Here is an 18,752-nt window from a genome sequence, read left to right as displayed (position 1 = left end):
TTTGGCTTGTATGTGATGCGCAGGTGCAAAAGTTGTTTACCCTAGGGCAGGGATGGGGAACCTTGGCACTCCTGCAGATGTTGGTCTACAATTCCCATAATCCTTAGCTATTGGCCTCTGTGGCTGGGGATTATGGGAATTGTAGTCCAAAAACAGCTGGAGTGCCAAGGTTCCCCATCCCTGCCCTAGGGTATAAAAAGGGGGTGGGCTGCCAGACTAGGCAGGCGGCTGCACCCAAAGCTTTTGCTAGCTTTTGCTAAATATTGCTAGCTTTATTTATGAAACAAAGCTTTGTTTGAAACTTGATACTGGTGTCCAGTGAAAATACCTAACCAAGAGAACAGGGAGTAAATCTCTCATCTAACAAGAGCAAGCAAGCAAGCGCATGCATGCATGCACGCACACACAGCACTTACTCACCATTCCCACTCCTTATAAGGCCTTTGGCCCCTCCCCTTCATAGGGTCACATTTCAGTACTACTCCTGTCTAGAATCCATGCAGAGCTGCTACCAGTCAGTATAGACCAGGTCTGCTCAACTTAGCCCCCGCAGCCACAGGACTACAACTCCAATAATCCCCAGCCACAGTGGCCAATAGCCAGGGGTTATGGGCATTGTAGGCCAACATCTGCAGGAGGGCTGAAGCTGAGCAGCCCTGGTAGACGCTACTCAGTGGCTGACATCCTGACTTGTAAGGGGGTCCTTGTAAGGAGGTTCATGGGTACCCATGTGCAATTCCACCAGTCCTCCTATACACACACCGTTGTGCCAGAGGGCTAAGACTTTAACATTTGTAGATGCAACAGCAAGCATACAGTTGGAGAAGTATTTACTGAATCAGTATGAATTAGAAATCAACCCAGCAAGCACCATAGCCATAATCACAATTTATGTTTACTTTTTCAAATCACATCAGCACTGAGAACAATAAGGATCTCTTTATTTATTTTAGATTTCATCATGGAGAGTATGGAGCAGATACAAATGTATTTAGAAACCACTTTGGCATAGAGAGCAGTCCATCAAGAACTGCTGATGCACAACCTTAATTAATTTCAATATGGTGTTCTTACCTTTGGTCTCCTTGCAGCATCAGGGACTATTAGTAACTGGAGATCAAATGTTGGAATCTGTGAACATTTTCTGTTAGGATGACAAAATGGATTGGTTTACTCTCACTGCAGGTCAAATTGTCTGAATATTCTAGGGAACTTTTTTCCTTTCTTGCCAGCATATATCTTTGTTGGTTTGTTTCAGTTATGGAGACCTTTCACTTTTAAATTATGTTTATTAATATTGGCTGACATTCTGAACAGTGCGATGCTGGTGATTCTGGACGGTGGACCCCCATGTACTGCTGTAAGTGCCTAAAACAATGTCCGGCCATGGAGAATAGGGCTGGTGCACTACTACTTAAAATTCTGCAATCACATTTCCTGAATGCAATGACCGTTATTTCCAATGGCCGTAGCATCACAGAAGTGTGATAGCACAATTTTAAGTAGCAGTGCACCAGCCCTGTTTCACAACAGCACAGCTGGTTCAAAACGGTCCATATTACTCTGTGCAGAAGATCAGCCAGTGCCATTAAGATTGAGAGAGAGAGAGAGAGAGAGAGAGAGAGAGAGAGAGAGAGAGAGAGAGACATCATACATACATAGCAAAAGAAACTGGAAAAAATTAGTTTCCTGTCTCCCAAAAGGCTCACAACTATTCAACACACACTGCACATAGGGGATACCACCAGCAGCCACTGTGAGTGATACTATGCTGAGCTTCACAGGGACTCCCCTCCCCCACCCAGCCCACGATCAGCATAAGAGAATCACCACTTGAAAAGCTGCCTCTTTGACTAGTTAGCAGGAGTTAGTTTAAAGTGAAAGTTTGGGGCCATGTACTATTTAATTAATTAATTAATTAATTAAATGCAGATAGATAGATAGATTGATAAATAAATAAAGTCTGCCATGCTCAAGGAGGCAAAGAAGCAATAATTAAGAACATTAAACTAAGCCAGGGAGATCTCCCACTTGATATATGAAGTGTTATCCCCTGGTTTTTTGTGTTTGATTTGTTTTGTTGCTTCAACATAGCTACCCATCTGCAACCAAACCAGTGAACATAGCTTATTCTGCCCATCCTGTAAAAGCCAGCCTGAATAGCCCTGCCACCGCCTCCGAAGGTGATTATAGTACCTTCCTAAAGGCATTTGCTCCATAGTGCAAATGCTTGTAGTTTGGGCTACATGAGTTAATCTGTGAGAGGTTTGGCAATTGATAGACTGGTATTTGCACAAGAACTTGCACTTAGGCACCATTTTGTTGAGTCTGATTATAGTTCTGTGAATGGAGATACAAAGTAGTAAATCTAATCATACTTACTTGGAAGTAAATGCCAGTGGAATCAATGAGATTCTAATCAGATGTAATTTCCAAGAAAATGAATAAGACTGGACTCCTAAGTGTAATTCCTTAAAGTACATTCCCAAGGATGTGTGGTGGTGGTGGTGGTGGTGGTGGTGATAATGTGAGAAACTTTTCATAGATTGCAGTTCTATAGTTTGAAAGTGAGTAGTCTTCTTTTAAAAAAATCCCCCAAACCCACTGACATTGAGATGCAATTTGTGGTAAGATCTAATTAATTTTTTTGCTCCTAAGAATAATTTATTATTTACACTTCTTATTATATATGTATTTTAGCTTCATTAGTCTGCAATGCTGGAAAAAATTATACCTTCAAGTCCTATTTATCAAATTAATGGTGCAATTGCATAGTGACACATTCCACATTCATTAAACCAAGTACAGTAAAAATGCATTTAAATTAGATTAGTGTGATGTAATAAAGATCCCAGTGTATGGGGTGATATTCTAGCTATAAAGGCACGCCCAGACTGAGTTGAAAGCAACTTTAAGATCATTTTTCAAAACTGATTTTGGTAGTAGCGTAAGGGCAGCAATGAGGAGCCAACACGATGCTTTAATGTCATACTAGACCCAAAAAAAGGGTGAATGCTCTTCTGCAGCTATTATAGTAGCTGCCCCCAAACGTGGCCCAACAAAGGTCAACAGCTGAATGCCATGCAAGGAAGCTAGAGTGGCTGAAGAACCACTGATGGGATTGTGCTGCAGAACAGCAGCACTCAGTTGTAAAGCTCTGTGAATGTAGCTGCATGACATGGTGTCCATTGGAAATCATGGGTGTCACATGCCACAGCTGCATCATGAAGCCTTATAGCAAAGTGCTGTTGCCTGGTCGCACAGCCCCACCTGCAGTGCTTACAAGGATGTACCCTAGCCCATGGATTCTCAACGTTGGGTCCCTAGATGTTTTTGGACTTCAACTCCCATAATCCCTAGTCTCAGTGGCCTTTGGTTGGGGGTTATGGGAGTTGAAGTCCAAAAACACCTGAGGACCAAACATTGAGAATCCCTGGCCTAGCCTAGAGCAAGGGCAGTGCTCAGGGGCGTAACAAGGCTGGAGTGGGCCCAGAGACAAAATTTTAAAATGGGCCCCTCGCTGATACACACACACACACACACACACACACTCTTACTTCACAATATATAGTCATGTGGCTTGCCTCTGGGGGGCCCCTCGAGACATGGGGGGCCCCAGGCAGCCACCTCCCCTTGCCTAATAGTACTTACGCCCCTGGCAGTGCTCCAGCACCCATGTTCCCTTGCATGATATGCCAGCCCAGGTTTTCAATAAAAGTACCCAAAAGGCTGAACCAAACCCCTGTTAAACAGAACAGACTTGCAGCCATTTTTCTTTTCACTCATATTTGTAATCATTTTGAAGGACAGACATTTAATTAAATAAATGAACATGGAGACTCTTAGGATGCTACACGCCATCACCTGGAAAGTATTGGTTACCTGCCTGTATAGGTTACCCTAGTGGCTTTTTTTTTAAAAGTATCTAAATGGAGCTTCTTAACTCTATTTCCAGATCTTTTTCAATTAGCATCTGCTCAGAATGGCTCAGTACATTGTTTATTACAATTCTTGAGTTTTAGATATCCTTGAACAATGGGTAGTATGTTAAAACACAATTCAGCCTGTTCTCACGAACAGCCAAGCCTGGGCTTGGCTGTCCGTGAGAACCGCTGGGATCCACGTGATCCCAGCAGTGCTGGTGCCAAATCTAGCACCAAAGCCTGGCTCGTAGCCAAGCATTTGTGCCCATAACCCAGCTCCCGAGATCGTATACCCAAAGCACCCTTCTCCTAGGGGAATCACCCAATACACTGCGCTCAGTGTACTGTGGGATGCTCAGAGACTGGGATTTCGAGTCCTGGCCTCCGAGTCATCCGCCCTTTTCCACACTGCATGGAGCAGGGTTGATCGTGTGGGAGCATGCTCGGCACTCGCACCAAGGACATGTCGATCATCTGGGCAGGAGGCAAGGGCTACAAAGCCTTCCCCCTCCCGCCTGGTAGTTCATGTGAATAGCCCCTGTGAGTAGGTCTCTGTGTGTGGCATGATTCTATATTTCCACCTCACAAGCACTGAATATGCTTGAGAATGAACCTCAGCTTACAGTGTGTTTATTCCTGAAGGCTAGGAAGATAAGCTTGAAAGCATGCCATGCCTCATGAAAGACAGTATCAGAAGCTAGGGTTGATGGCAGGATTTTTAATGGCCAGAGGGTAGGCCTTCAGTGAGCAGAGCCTTGGCCCCACCCACATTCCCTAGTCAAATAATAGGTATAACATTTTATTATTAAACAACAGGAGGAAACTCCAATGTGTTCTGAATTTTATAAAGCTTAGTTGAGAGAGGGAAACTACCTCATTCAAGAAAATGGCTCCAATAAAAGTTCTTCTCTGACTGGTGCCGATTGGGGGGTTCGCTCTTGATGTATTATCCAATTTTCCTCATGACTAGCAAAACTTATTACATAAAATAATAACATGGATGGATATTTGCATCATTCCTTCAGCATAATTTTGCTCAATTTAGATGTCCATAATTTTCTTGGTGAAAAATGTGGCTTAAAATGTTTCATTGTTTGTTAGCACAGATCATTGACAGCCCTGACAATAGTTGTAAAGCACTGCTGTATGAGACACTATTAACTCTTTGTCTCATAATTCAAGCTACTTGGCAGGTGATCACCCTTTGGAATCCGTCACAATGGTTCAATCCAGTGCAAAGATCAATATATTATTTATAGAACCTTCTATTGTATTATACCATATCATATCAATACTACTACCAAGAGTAACAGCCTTTAGTAAATCCTATTATTTCCACAACTATACTAATAATACAAGGAAGTATAGATAAAATAAAAGTTTATGTCCATAGTTGCTTTGCAGACACCTCCTCTGGTATGGTATAAATATAATATATGATGCTTGGCGGTGTAATACAGTTTTTATTTCAGTTTTTTAGGGATGGCCATGCACATCCATAACTCATGAAAATAAAAAGTGTATTACACTGCCAACTGCTACATATTCCCTAGTAAAGCAAAAACGGCAAGATAAATTTATTTTAGGGTTTTTCTTTCTGCCCCCACCCACAGAGTGTTTGGTTGATATGGTCATGATGAAGTGTTGGAATGAATATTATTTATTGAACCATTTTTCTATGGCATAACCATAGCCAGAACTGTCTAGTAGTCAGACATGTCTGTCTGCCAGATCCTGCATGTGTTTCCTCTGCATGCTGCCTTTGATTTGAATTTGAATTTGTTCTATTTTCTCCTATTCCCTTAAGATAGCAAGGAAGAAAGATGGCTTCTCCATTCACTATGTTCTTATAGTGTCTGAGGTCCATGCCCTCTTGCATCTTAAGAGCCCAAACATCTGCGCAACACATGTGTCATAGGCAGCACTTCTTCAGCACATGCATAATGGAGAAAATGAAGAAGTATCCCAGCTGTACAGTTTCCATAAAGAGGAGGAGAGAAGTCATATAATTCAGGGTTTTCTAACCTTGGGCCCCCAGATGTTGTTGGACTACAACTCCCATCATCCCCAGACATGGCCTTTGTGGCTGAGGATGATGGGAGTTATAGTCCAAAAACATCTGGGGGCCCAAGGTTAAGAAACCCTGATTCATATAGAAGAGTGTTAAACATGGCAGGAAACACAGTTACAATGGACTAAAATAGTTCCTTCTCACTGAAAAGGTGGGTGGGAACAGATGAAATAGGTCTGAAGAAAAGTGCATAAAAACATCTTGCTCTCTTTCCAAAGGGTTAATAATAACCTTTTAAGTTTATGAGCTCCCAAGGGCAGAAAATATCTCATATGGTACCATAGAAATTATTTCTCTCTTATCCCATATCCTTCTGCCATTTCCCCTGACTTACTGCCAGTCATTATCCTCTCCCTTTATGGGGCAGAAACAAATCTTCATTGGAGCTAAAATAAATTCACCTCCCAAATTTATCTTAAAAATAGCACTTCTGTGAATGTTCATAGTAAATGTTCTCAAAAATACTCACTAAATACAGGTGAAACTCGGAAAATTAGAATATCGTGCAAAAGTCCATTAATTTCAGTAATGCAAATTAAAAGGTGAAACTGATATATGAGACAGACGCATTACATGCAAAGCGAGATAAGTCAAGCCTTAATTTGTTATCATTGTGATGATCATGGCGTACAGCTCATGAAAACCCCAAATCCACAATCTCAGAAAATTAGAATATTACATGGAACCAAGAAGACAAGGATTGAAGAATAGAACAATATCGGACCTCTGAAAAGTATAAGCATGCATATGTATTCAGTACTTGGTTTGGGCCCCTTTTGCAGCAATTACTGCCTCAATGCGGCGTGGCATGGATGCTATCAGCCTGTGGCACTGATGAGGTATTATGGAAGACCAGGATGCTTCATTAGCGGCCTTCAGCAATTCTGCATTGTTTGGTCTCATGTCTCTCATCCTTCTCTTGGCAATGCCCCATAGATTCTCTATGGGGTCAGGTCAGGCGAGTTTGCTGGCCAATCAAGCACAGTACACTGTATACTTTTCAGAGGTCCGATATTGTTCTATTCTTCAATCCTTGTCTTCTTGGTTCCATGTAATATTTTAATTTTCTGAGATTGTGGATTTGGGGTTTTCATAAGCTGTACGCCATGATCATCACAATGATAACAAATTAAGGCTTGACTTATCTCGCTTTGCATGTAATGCGTCTGTCTCATATATCAGTTTCACCTTTTAATTTGCATTACTGAAATTAATGGACTTTTGCACAATATTCTAATTTTCCGAGTTTCACCTGTAGTTAAATCTTTGATCTTCAACAAACATTTACCATAGCTTCCCTTGATATTAGTAGTAGTCTGTATTTGACATTATCTTGCATGTAGCCATCAATATAAATGTAAAAATAATAATAATAATAAATAATAATATATGACAGCTGACATAAGACATATATTCTACTTTATACTGATAATATAATAATAATAATAATATATGACAGCTGACATAAGACATATATTCTACTTTATACTGAGTCAAACCACTGGTCTACCTAGCCCAGTGTTGCCTACATTGTGTGGCAGCAGCTTTCCTGGCTGAGCCTTTTAACCAAAGAGGCTAGAGATTGAACCATGGACCTTCGGGTTGCAAAACATGTGCTCTGCCACAGAGCTACAGCCTCTCCACAAATACCATCACTACTTGGCAGTCTCTGAATTGTAAAATTCAAAAATTGACCACATTTGGAATGGTTTTCAAGATTCTCTTTCAGTTCTCGTCTGAGCTTAAAGCTTTTCAATGGCTAGAGAGACATTACAAGTAAGATGGACTTAGTTTAAGAACTAAGAAAATTTCAGAAGAGTTAGCAAGGCAGGTCTTGCATATAAACTCAAGTGGCGGTTCAGATGAGCAGCAGTCCACAGCAGCCCCTACATGCAATAACACTGGGGCTGTGGCGCAAACACACCCATCCTGACATCACTCTAGGACATGCTGATGCTATCTTGGCAGGTCCTTTAATCACATGTGAGGGATGGCCATCCAGATCACCCCTCTACACATTCTACCAAACTCTGTTTAAACCGGGCCATAACTATATTGTAAGATTACAATGGTATCTTACAAAGGGCCCCTGCCACTTCCAGGATTCAGTACAACCAGCAACAGACCAGCTCCAGGTTGCAGGAAACCTTTGGACAAAGCCCTGCACTCTGCTCTCCATGCTGTGTTGGGCCCCCACCAAGCTTCCTGTTGGGTGGCCCAAGACACCATGGAGTTTTGCCGCCCACCCTCCCCACTGATGAGTGGAGAATTTTTCGGTGGCAGCAGCTCCTGCATCCCTCCATCCTCAGAGGACAGAAGGAAGATAATCTGCTGCCATGTCCCATCTCCATTCATGCACAGGTGAAAATAAGAGGAGCAGCTGCTGCTGCCGAATCCCTCAGTAACAATGGATGGTCATCCTCCTCCCACACTCCCCCATCAGTCAATGGACTTTCTCCTCAAGGCCCCTATGACATCCCAAGGCCTTTGGGAGAAAGTCCATTAGCCAGTAGCAGCCAGTGCAGGCACCCGTGGTGGTGGGGAGGCAGCGAGAGGCACCTCTAAGCATAAATTAGAATGTGCTTACCTCTGCTCTGGCAGCACCTGCAAGCTTCTCTGAGCTGCAGCGCGCTGCCCAGCATTCTCTGCGGTGGAGGATCGGCTCCACCACTCTCTTGGCTTCCACAGAGCTGATCCCCTGCTGGTGGCCAGGTGAATGGCAGAGCCGATCCCTCTGCCACAGGGAGTGCTGGGAGGCGTGCAGCAGCTCAGAGAAGCTGACAGAGCAAAGTGAAGCACCTTTTAATTCATGCTTAAAATGTGCCTCTTGCCACTGCCCCCCTCCAGTGGCGCCTCTACTGGCCACTAATGCATCTATCTATCTATCTATCTATCTATCTATCTATCTATCTATCTATCTATCTATCTATCTATCATATTTTTATACCGCCTGATATGTCAATCTCTAGGCTTCCAGCAGCATCTGGTGGGCCACTGTGCGAAACAGGATGGTGGACTAGATGGGCCTTGGGCCTGTTCTTATGTTCTTAGGCAGTGTACAAATCCCAACATTAAAATCACAAGTTAAAATACATAAAACACAATAAAGACAATATAAAACAAATTATTAAAATTATTAAAATTCTAATTAAAAGCTTGCGAGAACAGGAAAGTCTTCCTGAAAACAAGCAGAAAAGGAGATGCTCTTATTTCAGCAGGGATCATATTCCCTGGGGCAGCCACTGAGAAAGCCCATTCTCATTAGCTTCCCATTAGCCAGTGGGAAGGGCAATAGAAAGCCAAGTCTTGGCCAAGAGGCATGTGTGGCAGGACGGCTTGCCACATCAGCCAATGGGAGTAATTCATAGAGGGAGAATTCATAGAGGGGTCTCTGGGGAATTCTTTATTTTGCAGATGGTATGGAGCTGGGAAAGGCAGTGGCAGTGTGATTGTCTTGGTGGACTCACTACCATGGTCGCTGAGGTGTTGAAGAGTTGGCCCAGCAAGGTTGACTCTGTGGTGTGGGCTGCCAACCAGTGTCCAACCTGGATGACCCCGAACACTTCCTCTGACCCTAAGGTGCACGCAAGCACATCTCATTTAAAATGCTGGAACGTATACATGTGCAACTGGGCACACAATTCCATATGAATGTGCTGTGCAAATGACAAATAACGATAAGCGGTGTTTGTTCATCATTATCTTACAGCATCAAACTGTCTCAAGCTAGCTCTTCTAGGAGTCTCCCCCACTGCAGCTAATTGCATTATTTTAATATTAATGATTATTAATTGTTGTCACTTTGTATTACTAACACAGGGGCAGCTGGCACACATGGTGTTTTGCCAAGAAGTATCCCTCACTTTAACACTCATTATTTTCTACAGGAGCTTTGTGTAATTAAGTTTGAAAAGGAAACTGAACCTGCTGACAAATAAGGGATATGTAATAAATAATGAGACGGGAAACAGAAAAGCACAAGTTAACGTGTGTTATTCTTACAGCCCTAATGGTTTCTATCGCAGCTGGTGGCAAAGGGCTCTGTGGCCCTGGTAGTTAGCCTGGATCCCCCAGATTAGCACCATATCTTGTTTTCTTCCAGCCTTTAGATTACATTATGGAAGGCACTAGCAGCGGAGGGAGGCTGGTGGCAGTCCATGTGCAGCTGCTGCTGTGGTCCCCTGGCCCCACCGCCCACGTCTGACATAGATACAGGGGCCCGGCTAACCATGCCCCTGCATCTGACATCAGATGCAGGGGACGTGGTCTCCCTCCCAAATGGGGCCACGTGGCCCCATTTGAAAGGGAGATCGGCCCGCACTGCGTTGGGCAGCGTGGGCCGCAGTGACTCTCCCTGCCTTAAAGGCAATGGGGCGTGGGCTGATCTCTCTCCTAAATGGGACCACATGGCCCGGGAGATTGACTGGCCCTACTGCATTGGCAGTGAGACCAGGATCGGCCTCTGGCGCTTGCTCCCTCAACCTCATTTTGAAGTTGGGCTCTGGAGGCAGATTTGGCGCCACTAGGAGCCAAGTGGCAGTTCTCATGAGCAGGCGAAACTGGGCTGGGCTTGCTTAGCCCCTTTTGCCTGTGCGTGAGAATAGCCTCAGAAAGCCCCAGGTTCCATCCCTAGCATCTCCAGTTAGGACTGGGAAAGACTTCTGCCTGAAACCTTGGAGAGCCTCTGCCAGTCAGTGCAGACAGTACTGAGCTAGGTGGATCAAGGGTCTGACTTGGTGTAAGGCATCTTCCTATGTTCCTATATATTATTGATGGATTTGATTTGTATACCGCCCTTCCAAAATGGCTCAGGGCGGTTTGCAATTAAAACACACCACTAAAAAAGTAAAGAGCTAAAACAAATTAAAAAATAATATGACAATTAACAATTTAAAAACATTTTAAAACAACAATTAAACAATTATAGTGATTAAAAACCCCAAAATCAGGTTTTAAATTGTAAAATAAACCAGAAATTAAAAACCCCACAATTTAGGAAGCTGAGAAAGCTTGGGTGAAAAGAAGGGTTTTCAGGTGTTTTTTGAAAATTGCCAGAGATGGGGAGGATCATATCTCAGCAGGGAGCTCATTCCACATTCTTGGGGCAGCAACTGAGAAGGCCCGTCTCCGTGTAGTCACCAAACAAGTTGGTGGTAACTGGAGACGGACCTCCTCAGATGACCTCAATGGGTGGTGGGGCTCATAGCGAAGATGACGCTCTCTTAGGTACCCAGGGCCTAAGCCATTTAGGGCTTTGTAAGTTATAACTAGCACTTTGTATTTTGTCCAGAAACCTACTGGCAGCCAGTGTAACTCCATCAGTAAAGGAGTAACATGGTCTCTCAGAGATGACCCAGAGACCAACCTAGCTGCTGCGTTCTGAACCAACTGAAGTTTCTGGACTACATACAAAGGCAGCCCCATGTAGAGTGCATTACAAAAGTCTAGTCCGGAGGTTACCAACAGATGTACCACAGTTTTGAGGTCACTGATCTCGAGAAACGGGCGCAGCTGGCGTAACAGCCGGAGCTGATAGAAAGCACCCCTGGCCACCACCTCAACCTGAGAAACCAGGGAGAGGTGTGAATCCAGAAGTACTCCCAGACTGCGAACCTGTTCCTTTTGGGGAAGTGTGACCCCATCTAGAACAGGAAGATCAAAATTGTCTCTAGAGTTCTGACCTCCGTCTTATCTGGATAAGTACCTCCGTCTTATCTGGATTCAGCTTCAGTTTATTCTCTCTCATCCAGCCCATTACTGCTTCCAGACAGGCATTTAGGGAGGATATGCCAGCTCCTGAAGAAGTTGACATGGAGAAGTAGATCTGAGTGTCATCAGCATACTGGTAACACCCAGCTCCCAATCCCCTGATGATCTCTCCCAGCATTTTCATGTAGATGTTAAAAAGCATTGGAGAACGTACGGAGCCTTGAGGGACACCATACTTAAGCTTAGATTTTGAAGAGCAACAGTCTCCAATCGACACCATCTGGAATCTATCCAAGAGGTAGGAGCAGAACCACTGTAAAACAGTGCCTCCCACCCCCAACACCCTCAGGCGTTCCAGAAGGATACTATGGTCAATAGTATTGAAAGCCGCCAAGAGATCCAAAAGGACCAACAGAGTCACATTTCTTCTGTCAATTGCCAATTGGAGATCATCCATCAAGCCGACCAAGGCAGTCTCCACTCCATAGCCCACCCGAAAACCAGTTTGAAATGGGTCTAGAACCTGTTTCCTGATAATCAGTGATAATGAAACTGATAATCAATTTTCTCCAAGACCACCTGGAGCTGAGAGGCCACCACCCTCTCAATTACCTTATCCAGCCATGGGAGGTTGGAAACAGGCCTATAACTCCGAGGGATCTAATGCAGGCTTCTTTAGAAGAGGTCTAATGATTGCCTCCTTAAGACAAGGAGGCATCCTGCCCTCCCTCAGAGAAGCATTTATGATATCCACCAGGCTGTTTACAACAACCTCCCTGCTAGATCAAACAAGCCATGTTAGACAAGGGTCAAGAGAACAAGTGGTAGGCCTCACCGATCCAAGCAGCTTGTTCCACATCCTCAGGAGTCACAAACTGAAACCAATCCAGTCGAATCACATAAGAGGAGTTGTTGGGCACCTTCAGCTCAGATATCAAATTAATTGTGGAGTCTCCATCTAGGTTGGCCCGAATCCAAGAGATTTTATCTTCAAAAAACTCTTTAAACACATCACAGTGGGTAACTGATGACTCCAAATTCTGGTTCAAGGGAGGGGAGGCAGATACTAATCCCCTCACAACCCTGAACAACTCCGCTGGATGTGAATTCGCAGAGGCAATACTGGCAGAAAAGAACCGCCTCTTTGCCGCACATATTGCCTGAGCATAGATCTTTAGATGTGCTCTATGTCTCAATCTGTCAGATTGGAGTCGATTCTTCCTCCACTTGTACTCCAGTCGCCTACCTTGCCGTTTCAGCCCCCGTAGATCTTCTGTATACCAAGGGGCCTATTTTGAAGCAGGTCGGGGGGGACTCTTGGGAGCAATCATGTCTACTGCCCTGGTGAACAAGTTGTTCCAATTCTCAACCAGGGCATCAAAAGGATCACCAGCAAAGCCAACATTACATCCCTCCAAGGCTTCTTGGAATCTTAATGGATCCAATAACCTCTTCGGGCGGACCATTCTAATGGGCCCCTCGCCCCTGCGGAGATGGGAAGTGGTTGTAAGTCCAACCTTAACCAGATGGTCGTCCGTCCATGACATGGGGAAATCACAGGAGTCCCCAGCCACGGAACAGGGAAATCACAGGAGTCCCAGTAAAATACCAAATCAAGCATGTGACCTGCAATATGCGTCGGTCCAGAAACCACTTGGGATAGGCCCATAGTTGTCATGGCCGCTATGAACTCCTGAGCTGCCCCGGACATATTGGTCCTGAAATGAACATTGAAGTCCCCCAGCACCAAGAGTCTGGGAGACTCTAACGCGAGTTCCGCAACCAAGTCCATGAGCTCAGTAAGGGATTCCGCTGGGCAGTGGGGCGATCGGTACACCAACAGAAGTCCCAATCTATCCCTGGACCCCAAACTCGAATACACACATTCAATATGGTCCGATACCCTGTCAGGGACCCTGGTAAGGGAGATGTTATCCTTATAGACCACAGCTTTCAAATATAACTTCAAAGCTGTGCTTTGAAAGGTTACGATCCAACCCATTGTGTCTGGCCTCCCAGCTGCCAGCTGCTTGATAGGCTTGGTGATCTCCACAGGGCTTCCTACACCTAGGCCTACTACACTTCCAGACTTTCATGAAGAGAGAGAAGAGTATTTAGTGTTTTCAGAACTACTTTGCCCTCCTTTCTGCTCCAAGGCATACAGTTAAGGAAAGATTTTTGAAACTAAGAACAAAAATACCTGTAGTATTGCTTTTTAGCCAGCAGTGTTGTTCACAGCATAACACTTCATTTTTGATTGGGGTTGTAAAGGTCAGGCGATAGCAGAGGGAACTGCTGTTTTAATGCTGAGCAGTACATTTTGCGATCTTTGTTAGGTAGCCCATATGGAACAGCGTAGCACCCTAGCAAGAGGGAGGGTAATTCTTCTGGAATGAGCGAAGTGGTACAACTAGCAAGGGGCAGAGAGAAACATTTGATACTGATGGCTGATGCCAAGATGAAGGCTGTTACCTACTGTGCTACAATTGCCTTGTATCAGCTTTTAGTAAAAATGAAATCAGCAGTACAAGATATGGCAGGATATATAACTTCTGCAAAGCCAGCCAGGTTGATTTTTCCCATAGTTTACACCTCATATCAGTCAGGAATAGATCTACAAACAGCCCTGAAGTTGCACAAGATATAGAACAGCTTTAGGTAAAGAAAAGTGCTGATAGAAACTTTCGGTACTTTTCCAATGGTCTTAAAACCTTTTAATGAGATCACAAATAGACTCTAACCTTTCATTGGTACCCATCTGCAAATTATTCCCCCTCCCCTTTTCCAGCACTCACAGATGGCAACTCTCATATGATTCCCTTAGCCCACTGACAAGCCCACTGATCTATCTTTTCTCAAACATCTTGTAATGGATATCATTAGCAGGGCTGGGTTAGCTATTATGCTGTTATAGTAGGAGGATAGGGGTAACATTTGCTGTGTTTTATCTGTTTAATTAATTTAACCTGTGGTTTTATCTATTATTGCCCTCCCATAGAGTCTTCAAGTCTATATCAGGTGGGCTGATAAAGAAAATACAGAAGCCACACAGAAAGGTTCAGACCAATTGGTCTCCCTTCTATAGCACAATAAAGGTTATAATTGTTGAGACAATGCCTTTTCCCGTAACACTCTATGGATGTGAACGCTGGACTTTGAAGACGCAAGACAGAAAAAGTATTGACGCGTTTGAACTTGGTGCTGCAGAAGACTTTTGAGGATACCATTTGACAACCAGGAAAACAAACCAATGGCTCATAGAACAAAACAATCCAGAATTTTCACTCGAGGCACAAATGACCAAGTTCAAACTATCATACTTCAGACACATTATGCAAAGACCCAGCTTCTTTGAGAAGTCCAAAGTTGAAGGAAAGAGAAGAAGAGGGAGACCAGCAGCAAGGTGGATGGACTCGATTATGACAACAATGAATGCACCACTGAGAGACCTTAAAGGCCAAGTTCATCTTGGACTTCATCTTCCTGGAGAGAATCTATCTATGTGGTCACTAAGCGTTGACACCAACTTGCTGACACTTAATCAATCAATCTAACCCAGATTCTATCAAGGGAGAGGGTGGGGTCAGAATTCAGGTGGACTGTCCAGGAAAAACAAAAGACCTTTGTTGGTCAGGTCAGTAAGCAAGCCCAAACCAAGGCTCAAACCCATGTTGACCCAGTGTGTGCACTGATCTACCTGGAGCACTGGTTTGTTTCGATTTGAAGAACAAGAGCTTGGCTGGCATAATCCAGAGCACTTGCATAAACATGTTGCACTAGCACAGGGGTCACCAACCTATGGCACCAACCAAAAGTGGCATACAAAATGATTTTGGGTGGCACTTACACTGCTTGGAAGAGTAGCTGCTACAATGTCTGCTGCCTGCCTCCACCTGGCATGTCACTGCTTGCTGGAGCAGGCAACTACTGACATATAGGATCAGTGGTGGAAGTCTCTTTGGATGTGCCAACTGGTTGGCTCTCTCTTAAATGCACACATGCAAGAGAGAGCCAGCCAGTCGGCACAGCCAGAGAGACTGCCACCACAGATCCTAGATGTTGGTTGACTGACTCCTCTACAGCAAACAGTGACCCGTCAGCTGGAGGTAGGCGGCAGGCATCATAGCGGCTGGTCTTCCTCACACATGCACACTCTCTCCTCTCCAGCAACTAACTTCCGTGCTTTGTCTGCTACCAAAATGAATGAGACAAAGCCCAAAAGTCTGCTGAAGGACAGACAAACGTCTTTCTTCTTTTTTTCCTCACAAAGTAACTTCCTCGGAATGCTCTCCCTCTCAGACACTTGCTACCGCAACGCCCCACCCCCCCAGGTCCAAAAGTAATTCAATACACTCCACATCCAACAGAGGGCTACACAGCTGCACCAATGCACTATGCATCTACATTTCAGAAAATGTCTGGAGCAGGACAGGATGCTGAGTACATTTTTACACGTGAAGCTGCCTTATATTGAGTCACACCTTTGGTCCATCTAGCTCTGTCTACACTAATTGGTAGCAGCTCTCCTGGGTTTTAGAAAGCAATTTTCTCAAGCCCTACCTGGAGATGCTGCCAGCGATTGATCGTAGATCTTCTGCATGCAAAAGATTTGTTCTAGCACTGAGGAAGGCTTGAGGAAGGAGTGTCTTCTGCATGTATAACCCAATGTATATGATATCATTGTGATTTCTTTTTTAATTTTTTGCACCAAATAATGAATTTGAAATAATGTCACAACATTGACCAGCTACTAATGCCAGGGAGAAAAACTTGACAGGCTGATTCAGTAGCCCATTATGGGATGGCAATAAAAGTAGTGTATACTTCTACCTGAGCAAAAATAAGCTTTTAAAAGTTGTAGCATTTTTTAATTTAATTTAATTTAATTTAATTTAATTTAATTTTATTAACCATCTTTCATTCAGAGGTCCCAAGGTGATTTACAATATTTTTAAACAAAAACCATATATAAGTACAGATTAAAACTATCCATCAATATACATCAGATATGTATATTTGCTCATATTTAGCAGGAGGATAGCAATTACCCCTGTTCTTACCAGCAGCTTAGCATCCCTCGCAGTGGCTGCTGCTGTCTCCCTTGGGTTTCTTTTTTGATTTTGTGTCCTGTTTGAACAGAGAAAGCCACCTAATGGCACAGCAGGGAAGTAACTTGCCTAGGAGCAAGAGGTTCCTGGTTCGAATCTCTGCTGGTATATTTCGCAGACTATGGGAAACACCTATATCAGGCAGCAGCGATATAGGAAGATGCAGAAAGGCATCATCTTATACTGCGCGGGAGATGGCAATGGTAAACCCCTCCTGTATTCTACCAAAGACAACCACATGGCTCTATGATTGCCAGGAGTTGACACCGACTTGATGGCACAACTTTATTTTACTTTTGGACAAAGAACCACCTTCTCACTACTCTACTTCTATGTAAACTGCCTTGAATTTGTTGTTGCTGCTGTTGAAAAGTAGCATATACATATTCTAAATAATAATAGTAATAATAGTTGTTGGAAATCCATTGAGTTTACTTAATGCTCATTTCCCCTGCTTTGCTTTCAGAAAAGGAAAAACAGCAGCAGTCAAAGAATTATCCTTCAGAGTACATGGTTTCCTTCACAATACAGTTCGTTTTTTATATTGCCAGACCTTCTGCTGAATACTGAATACAATTTAACATTGATTCTAAATGTTCTGTAATTCTTCCCACCAAAAAGAAAATTGTTGTGCACATGTGAGCACACCTGCAAATAAAAGAGAACACTAAAGCTACACCCTTATGTTATTCCAAATATTAAAAAGGTAAAATTTCAGCCTTTTGTCCAATTCTGCGCTCAAGAGTGCAAGTGTTTAAAATAATAATACAGATTGCAGGAGAGTAAACATGAGATGTGAACCTAAGCATTCTGGCAATATTCTTCACTGTAAGGTCTGGGGACCAGTGGTGGCCCTCATCAACCTAAGTGCGGCTGCCTGACTAATTACTATCACATAGTAGATTGGATGAGCCACCTAATGGCACAGCAGGGAAATGACTTGACTGGTTCAAATCCCTGCTGGTGTGTTCCCTAGACTATGGGAAACACCCATATTGGACAGCAGAGATACAGGAAGATGCTGAAAGGCATCATCTCATAGTGCACGGGAGATGGCAATGGTAAACCCCTCCTGAATTCTACCAAAGACAACCACAGGGCTCTGTGGTTGCCAGGAGTCAACACCAACTCAACAGCACACTTTACTTTTACCTAGTAACATGGGGGTGCTTCTGGATCCAAAACTCTCTCTGGTGTCTCAGGTTGAGGCTTCGGCTGATATGTCAGCTATGCCTTTTTCTGTCAGCTATGCCTATTTCTAAATGACCTTAAAACAGTGGTATATATGCTGGTAACCTCCAGGCTTGACTACTGCAAAGCACTCTATGTGGGGCTGCCTTTGTACAGTGGGGGAAATAAGTATTTGATCCCCTGCTGATTTTGTCCGTTTGTCCTCTGACACAGAAATGACCAGGCTATAATTGGAATGGTAGGTTTATTGTAGCTGTGAGAGACAGAATAACAACAAACAAACCCTCAAAAGCCCAGTGCCCAAAAGTCAGCGATGGATTTGCATTGTAGTGAGGGAAATAAGTATTCGATCCCCTATCAACCAGCAAGATTTCAGGCTCCCAGGTGTCTTTTCACTATATGCAGGTAACGAGCTGAGATGAGGAACACCCTCTGTAAGGGAGTGCTCCTAATCCCAGCTTGTTACAGTACCTGTATAAAAGACACCTGTCCATAGAAGCAAGCAATCACTCAGCTTCCAAACTCACCACCATGCCCAAGACCAAAGAGCTGTCAAAGGATGTCAGGGACAAGGTTGTAGACCTGCACAAGGCTGGACTGGGCTACAAGACTATTGCCAAGCAGCTTGGTGAGACGGTGACTACAGTTGGCACGATAACTCGCAAATGGAAGAAACACAAAATAACTGTCAATCTCCCTCGGTCTGGGGCTCCATGCAAGATCTCACCTCGTGGAGTTGCAATGATCATG

The 18,752-nt window shown here is 43.9% G+C and overlaps 1 long non-coding RNA gene across 1 annotated transcript in view; it reads left to right on the top strand.

Moving 5' to 3' along the window:
- LOC128324613 (uncharacterized) overlaps positions 1–17,424 on the top strand; it is a 53,767-nt gene extending 36,343 nt beyond the window's left edge. The window contains exon 3 of the long non-coding RNA XR_008306985.1: positions 17,278–17,424. This is a non-coding gene — a long non-coding RNA (uncharacterized LOC128324613). The remainder of the gene's footprint in view (positions 1–17,277) is intronic.
- Positions 17,425–18,752: the final 1,328 nt, after the last annotated feature.

Source organism: Hemicordylus capensis, chromosome 4 (assembly GCF_027244095.1).
Source record: "Hemicordylus capensis ecotype Gifberg chromosome 4, rHemCap1.1.pri, whole genome shotgun sequence".
Lineage (NCBI taxonomy): Eukaryota > Metazoa > Chordata > Lepidosauria > Squamata > Cordylidae > Hemicordylus > Hemicordylus capensis.
The sequence above is the reverse complement of the archived record's forward strand: the minus strand, read 5'-3'. Positions and strand labels throughout refer to the sequence as shown.